The sequence below is a fragment of the Cricetulus griseus genome, chromosome 2, assembly GCF_003668045.3.
Source record: "Cricetulus griseus strain 17A/GY chromosome 2, alternate assembly CriGri-PICRH-1.0, whole genome shotgun sequence".
Lineage (NCBI taxonomy): Eukaryota > Metazoa > Chordata > Mammalia > Rodentia > Cricetidae > Cricetulus > Cricetulus griseus.
The window spans coordinates 395,672,893-395,681,047 of NC_048595.1; positions in this window are offsets into that span (position 1 = coordinate 395,672,893).

An 8,155-nucleotide genomic window follows, 5' to 3' on the forward strand; every position below is an offset into this window, starting at 1 on the left:
GCCAGTAAGCAGAACCCTTCCGTGGCCCCTGCTTCAGTTTCTGCCTTCAGGTTTCTTCTTTGAGCTCCTGCCCTGACTTCCCCTGAAGATGGACCTGTAATCCAAATCCAAATAAACCCTTTCCTCCTTAATGTGCTTATGATCATGATCCTTATCACATTAACAGAAAGCAAACCAAGACAATAGCTTATTTGCAAAGTCCAAGGACATCAACTGAAAAGCTAATACAAATAAGACATACTTTACATTTATTTATTTGTGTGTGTGTGTGTGTGTGTGTGTGTGTGCTCTCATGCATATGAAATCCAACTCAGATCATCAGGCTTGATACCTTAAGCAAAATAGACCTAAGTTAATGTACATTTTAAAATGAATTCAATAGAAAGTATAAGGAAATAAAATATGTGTTATTCATTTGAAATAATAAAATAATCTCAAAAAAACAAAATAAATGAAATAGCAATCTAATCATAAATATGCTAGATCTAGGTACTTAAAAATGCTAGCAAAAGACACAAAAAGAAGCTTGGATAAACAGAGAGACACAATATATCTTGAAGTAGAAAGACTCAGTATCATAAAAATGTCATCTCTCCATAAACTAATCTATAAATTTAATATAGTGTAATAAAAATACCAATAGATGACACAACCTGAATGCAAAGTTCATGTGTAAATTTATACCGATTTAAACAGCAGCAGCAACAACAAACTAGCCATGACCATTTTGAAAAGGAAGGTTAATGAGAGGGAGGATGCTCCCCCAAATAGTACAGTGAGCTCTAGAAAATGCCAGTGCATGCATAAGTAGTTCCATCAAGAGAACAAAATGGTCCAGAAATAGATCCAAGGTGTTAAAAGAATTTAGTATGTTATAAAGATGGCATTGTCTGTCAGCGGGGATAGGATAGATTATACAGTTCGTAGTATTGAGACAACTGTGTAGCCACCTGGAAGAAAATAATATGGCATCCCTGCCTCAGTTCTCACGCTAAATTACATCCAAACCAATCAATTGTGTTTAAACAAATGTAAAAGAGCAAAATCAAATTTACGATGTCATAGTGGAGGAAGGGCTTTTCAGATGGTGCAAGATGTCTCAAAGCATAGAAAGACAAATTCTGTCAACAGAAAAAAATCTATTAATTTCTGCAGAGCAAAAAGACACCATAAACAAAGACAAATGGAAAACAGGGTTGGGGGAGGATTTGCAACTAATATCACAGACAAAGGAACTAATTTGCTTTATGTATTCAAAATCTTTTCAAATCAATATGAAGAAAGAGCAAAATCATATAAGAAAATGGGTTGTTGACAGAAAAGATGAGTGACCTTTAGACATAGTAAAAAAAAATTACTAAAGCCCCCATAAGAAAATTTAAATTACAGTTAACTATAATTTTTCACCTGTAAATTGGTAACAATGTCAAATGTTTGATGATGGATCAAAGTACAAATTGCCATTGCGTGTAGGAATTACAGCACTATATGATTTTTGATCCAGTATATGTGCATGCATGGAAAATAAACTAAGTACAAGGTTAAAACATTGATAGCAAAAGTTTAGAAAACACACAGACAGTTATCACTAGAGGATCAATCAGCAGTACAGTACGTCCAAGTAATGGGGTACTGTACAGCAGCTGGAGGGCAGGTACAAAGGCTTTACAGAGAGATTAAATATTTTCTTAAGAAAAGTAACAGCCACCAGGAGGTAGTAGAGCACACCTTTAATCCCAGCACTTGGGAGGCAGAGACAGGTAGATCTCTGAATTGGAGGCCAGCCTGGTCTCAGAGCTAGTTTCCAGGACAGCCAGGGCTGCTACACAGAGAAACAAACAAACAAAAAGAAACAGAAACGAAGAAAAAGAAAAAGAAATGTTTTAAATGGAGATGTTCTATGACATCCACAGTATAGGTCTCTCCAGCCTAGTGCGGAACATTGCAAAAGAATAAAACCAAAGAGACCAACAGCTTGGAGAGAGGGCCCAGTAGTTAAGAGCACTGGCTGTTCTTTCCAGAGGACCCAGGTTTGATTCCCAACACCCACATAGCAGCTCACAATTATGTGTGACTGCAGTTTGAGGAGATCCAATGTCCTTTTCTGGCCTCGGTGGATGCCAGGTCCACAGGTGGTCCACAGGGATATGTGCGGACAAAACATGCATACATATAAAATGTTTTTTAAAGTGAAGTGAGACCCCAGTTGGTGGCCTAAATTAGGGTACTCGCCAGAGAGAAGACACATCAGGTGTCTAGTGGTGACAGACTGAAAACGGGAATGCAAGAGATGAGACACCTGTTCTGGCAGAAGGAGGTTGGTGTGTGTACTCTGAGAGGAGCAGGAGGAGAAATGCAGGTTTGGGCTGAGGTGGAGACAGGGACTTGCTTTAGATGAATGGATGGACGTACCAGTGAGCAGCTTTTGAGATATCCGGTTGTGGGTTCGATTCCAAGCACCCACACAGTGGTTTACAGCCATTGATATAACTCCAGTTCCGGGGGATCCAATGCCCTCTTGTGACCTTTTTTGAGCACCAAGTATGCACATTGTACACACAGAAACATGCATTGCACACACAAGCATGCAGGCAAAATACACAAGAAGTAAAATTAATAAGTCTAATAAACATTTTAAAAAGAGAGAGAGAGATGTTCAGTTGTTATGTTTGCTATACAGCTCTGTGACTCAGGATAGAAGCAGAGGCACATATGGGAGTCTATTTCATCTATGTGACAATTGAAGCCACAGTGCAAGGTAAGTCATCTTGGGGGAGAATCCAAGCAGAGAGGTGTCGCGTCCCCCTGCCCCCACCAAATGTAGGCAGAAGATAACTAATGGGACAGTGGAAGGAAGCGGCCAAGGGCATGGAGATGTTACGGGGGAGTGTGGTGAGGTTTGCTAGTCTGTCTTTCACTTGACTAGAAACCTTTGAGGATATAAATGGGGTTTTACTCTTGATTTTTCCCTGTCTAGTCACCCTCCTCCAGTTACCGTCCCACCCTGCTGCATGTAGTAGTTCTCTTTCCTGCCTGCCTCCAACATTTACTGAAAGCCCTCTGAGCCCTGAAGGCCTTTCCTGCAGTGATCACCACATCTCCTCTCTCCATTTCACCTAGCTCTACAACACTTACAATGGCTGTGTTTTGGGTCTGCCAGCCCACTACAGTTTACCACTCTGTCTCCAGAGTGGAAAGAGACACGGCAGCTCAGTGTCATAATCACAAAAACCATCTCAGCATAGCACACTAGGAAGCCATCACTGAATGAGTAGTGGGTGGGTGGATGGATGGATGGATGGATGGATGGATGGATGGATGGATGGATGGGAGTTTTAGAAGTTAAGAACCTAGTTTTATTTTTGTGACATTTTAGAACTTTACATATAGACAGCCCCCCCCCCCATGTTTGTGGTAAGCTCATTGGAAGCATCTTAATCATATTTGTGTTCTCATTGCTTGGTGCAAAACATGATTCCACAGTAGGTGTTCAAAAAGTGATTAAGACTCAACTAGTACCTGGACATGGTGGCACATCCCTTTTTTTGTTTGTTTGTTTGGTTTTTCAAGACAGAGTTTCTCTGTAGCTTTGGAGCCTGTCCTGGAACTTGATCGCTAGATCAGGCTGGTCTCGAACTTACAGAGATCTGCCTCCCAAGTTCTGGGATTAAAGGCGTGCTCTCAGAAGGTAGAAGCAGGTGGTTATCTGCATTTGAGACAAGCCTGGTCTACATAGCGAATTCCAGGCCACTGAGGGCTAAATAGGGAGACCCTGTCTCAAAAGCAACCATTCAACCAGTAAATACAAAGTCATTTAATTTGATCTGCTTCCCAAGCAGAAGTGCAGCAAAGTCGAAAGCTCACATGCAAGAGCAAGCATTTCCACAGGAGGGGAACTTCACTGGGTTTCCACTGTGTACACACTCCTCTGGGCAGGGTGCCTAGTGTCAAGTACCTAACAGTTATTTACTGAATGAGTAAGTGAATGAATGGATGAGGACGGGGCATGTGTTTGGCAGCAGTCCACCAAGGGCCTCCTGGCAGAATTCTTAAAAGTAGTTGCCTCAGTAATCATTTGCAAGCACACATTTCTGCCTTCAGTGCTGAGGGCCCTATAGAGATGGGTAGCCAGACAAAGAGGACGCGGCCTGAGGCTGAAGGAGAGAAGACTGACCACTACAAATCATTTGTAGAATCTAGACGCTGAGAAGGTGGTTAGGCATCCTTTGTCTTTCCTCTCCCTTTGCTGAACTTGCTCTCCACACACAGTCCGGCACCTTCTCTGGTGGACCCCCTAGTATCCTGGCCCCTTCCCAGGTGGTCCTTTAACTTTTGCAATACCCACCCATCCACCTCACCTTGCTGTGGTCCCTTAAGCTTTCTGTCAAGCCGCCTCTCCTTGGCCAGACCTTTGAGCCTCTTAAACAAGCACTTTGCTGCCTCCTAGTGGCTTCTCCCAGGCAGCAAGGCAACCTGGCTCAGGTGACTCACGACTGGGTGATGGGGGAGGACACACCTGGAATCTTCTGGACTTTTGGACAGCCGTACATTATTACTGACCCTCTCTCAGAAAGCAGCTGTAACAGTTCCTCAGCGGAGCCCCTGCTGCTGTGCCAGCTGTGCTCAGGCTATGGTTGTTGTAGAGTAGTCCAGCCTGTCCCACCTCTTGTGTTGAGGGGCATTCACTTTATTGACTAGCAAGCCTAGCATACCAGGTCTCCTCTTGGCCTCCTCTGCTGTCCTTGTGGGGTGGTCCACATAGCATGCAGTATGAGAGGAAAGGCTAGAACCTGTGGAGAACTAGAGGGCCCGTGCCTCATGGGATACTAGCCACTGGTGTACACTAGCCAATTGTTTGTGCAGCTAACAGAAATCTAAGCTAATAGCTTCCAGGGCTACTTGGTGATCTCATGTACCTACGAACTATCTGGCTGCCAAAGTTTCTAATAAAAAGGCTGCTTTCTTTTTCTACAGTCTGCCTCTGTGTGTGTGTGTGTGTGTGTGTGTGTGTGTGTGTGTGTGTGTGTGTGACTCCCAAACCCAGGGTTTCATACATGCTAGCAAGTACTTTCCTATTGAGGTACAGGGTTTTTTTGTTTGTTTGTTTTGGCTTTGGAGGCTGTCCTGGAACTAGCTCTTGTAGACTAGGCTGGTCTCGAACTTACAGAGATCCGCTTGCCTCTGCCTCCCAAAGTATTGGTTGTTTTTTTTTTAATGGCTGTTTTAAGTTGTTCTCTTGGGGGTGGAGAGATGGCTTGGTAGTTAAGCGTACTGGCTGCTCTTGCAGAGAACCTGGGTTCAATTCCCAGCACCCACATGACAGCAAGCAACTACCTGTAACTTCTGTTCCAGGGGAGCTGATGCCCTCTTCTGGTCTCCCTGGGCAGGCACCAGCAGGCACACGATGCACAGATATGATTGCTGGCAAAGCATCTGTGTGTGTAAACTTAAAACAATAAACATTGAGTTGAAAATGCTCTTTTGTCTTTAGCTTCAGGTCTCACTGTGATATGATTAGGTGCTCGCTCTTCTTTATATGTACCCTGCTGACGTTCTCTGAGTTTGACGCTGAAGTTTATTCTTCAATCATTTGGAAATTCTCATTCTCTCTCCAAATATTCCTTTTCCCCTTTCTTTCTGGGACTCCACAGTCATGAGTCCTTGAGTGCTTAGTTTGGGGAGTTGGGTTTTAGCAGGGGTTACATTTGGTCCATTTCTATTGACCCAGTCTCAAGTCCATGGATTTCCCACACCCTTTATTTATTTTTATCTAGATTGGCAATATAACCTTCTTGAAAGAATTCTTCATCTCTGAAACTAACTTTTAAAAAAGATTTATATTTAATATTTTTTTGTGCTAGGAATTGAACTTGGGGCCTAGCATGTGTAAGGCAAACACTCTACACTGGGCTATATTCCCATCCCTGTCTTTATTTTTTAATGATGTGCACATGCATATGCGGGCTGTGTGTGCATGTATGAAGTGTCCATGAAGTTCAGGAGAAGGCTTAGAGGCTCCTGGAGCTGGAGTTACAGGTATTGTCAGTCGCCTGACATGGGTTCTGGGAACCAAACTCAGACCCTCTGCAAGAGCAGTCCACACTCTCCACCACTGAGCCATCTCTCCAGCCTCTAACTTTTCTATTTAGAGAAGCTCCATCTTTAATCTCTTATTCTTTATCCCAGGTCTCCATTTACCCAGGTGTATTGTCCACTTTTCTACTAGACCAGACTCTTCCTCGTATTAGCTCCCGTTCCTTCACGGTGCCCCGCTGACGTCTGCAGTATCGCAGCCATGCACACCTCTTTTTGAAGTGACTTATCTGATCAGGAAGTTATGCCTATCCTGCTTCTCTGAGTCAGCCTCCCACAATGTGTGAGACAGGAATACATGGCTTTCTGTCCCTGGCTCTTTGCCTGGGTATTTCCAAAAGATTCTTGTCCCTTTTTCTTCACACCCCTTTGCAGTCACACTTAGGGCTAACACAGACCTTTCCCTCAGGTTCCCTTCCTCATGACTTTTGACTCCTAATCTTGAGGCTCCTGGGGCCTTGACTCATGCGAGCAGAGCTATGGCCAAGTCCCAGATATAGTCCCTCCCATGCCTTCCTCGGCTCCCCTCAGGTGGCTGTTGTTTTGGTTTTACAGACAATATCCTGTTGGATCAAGTAGGTTAACTCTGCTCTGCAAAACAAATGCATCCTGAGGACCAATCCCATTACTAGGAAAGCACCACACACATGAGCACATACGTGCACTCACACACATACATGCACTCACACACATGCATGAATTCACAGACATGTACACACACATGCACACATGTGCACACACACACACTTGCACACAGACATATACACACACACATGCACACATACACACATACCTCCCCGGGTTGTTAGTGGAACAGGAGAGGAAACTATCCGGCACAGATTGCTTGCCAGAGATCTTGTTGAAGGACATATAAGAGGCCAAGTCCTCCATCCTGGTGAAGAGGAACTTTAAACACCATGGCAAGACTGTGAAAATATATAAAATCTTTAAAAATGTTATGGTACCAAAATGTAAATAATATTTCAAGTGCTTATAAAACATCATATTATTTTCACTTACTGTTGCCTTTAATATTCAAAATATTCTCATTGCACTAATAAAATTTGTGAGAGTGTATATCTTTCTGGTAGGTGCAGAGATATCACAGTCAGTTACATAATAAATAACTGACTTACAGCCAGTTAGTTTCCAAAGCAAAATTCATTTCAAATGCTGAGGAGTGGTGGTGCACTTAGGAGTCCCAGCACTCAGGAGGCGGGTGGATCTCTGTGAGTTTGAGGCTAGCCTGGTCTACAGAGTAAGTTCCTGGACAGCCCTGGACAGGGCTATACAGAGAAACACTGTCTCAAAACAAAAAAAAATTAATTTCGAATTATTTGAAGCAATATATTTAATAGGAAGGCTTTTATTATTATTTTAAGACAGGGTCTTGATATGTGACCCAGGCTATTCTTGAACTCATGACCCTCCAGAGGCTGGCTGTGGATGGATGTACTTTCATATGTTGGATATGATTGCAGTGAGGCTCCCATAAAGAGTAACCCTGGAAGCTGGGCATTGGTGGTGCATGCCTTTAATCCCAGCACTCGGGAGGCAGAGGCAGGCGGATCTCTGTGAGTTCAAGACCAGCCTAGTCTACAAGAGCTAGTTCCATGACAGCCTCCAAAGCTACACAGAGAAACCCTGTCTTGAAAAACAAAAAACAAAAAAAAAAAAAAAAAAAAAAAAAAAAGAGTAACCCTGGAAACTGCCTCTCCCTGCCAGAGCTTGTCCTGTCTTCCTCTTTGACCAGGCATCTTTGCTGGCTTAAGCTTTGATTCAAAGCAAAATCTTACTCCTGACAGCATCCATCGAGCCAACCATGCAGATCCCATGTTCCCTTTTCTTTCCAGAGTTTTTGGTTTTTGTTTTTGAGACAGGGCTCATAATATAGTCCTGGCTGTCCTTGAACTCATGCTAGCCCTGTGCTCATAGAGATCCTTTTTTTTTGTTTGGTTTGGTTTGGTTTGGTTTGGTTTGGTTTTTGGTTTTTGAGACAGGGTTTCTGGCTTTAGAGGCTGTCCTGGAGTTAGCTCTTGTAGACCAGGCTGATCTAGAACTC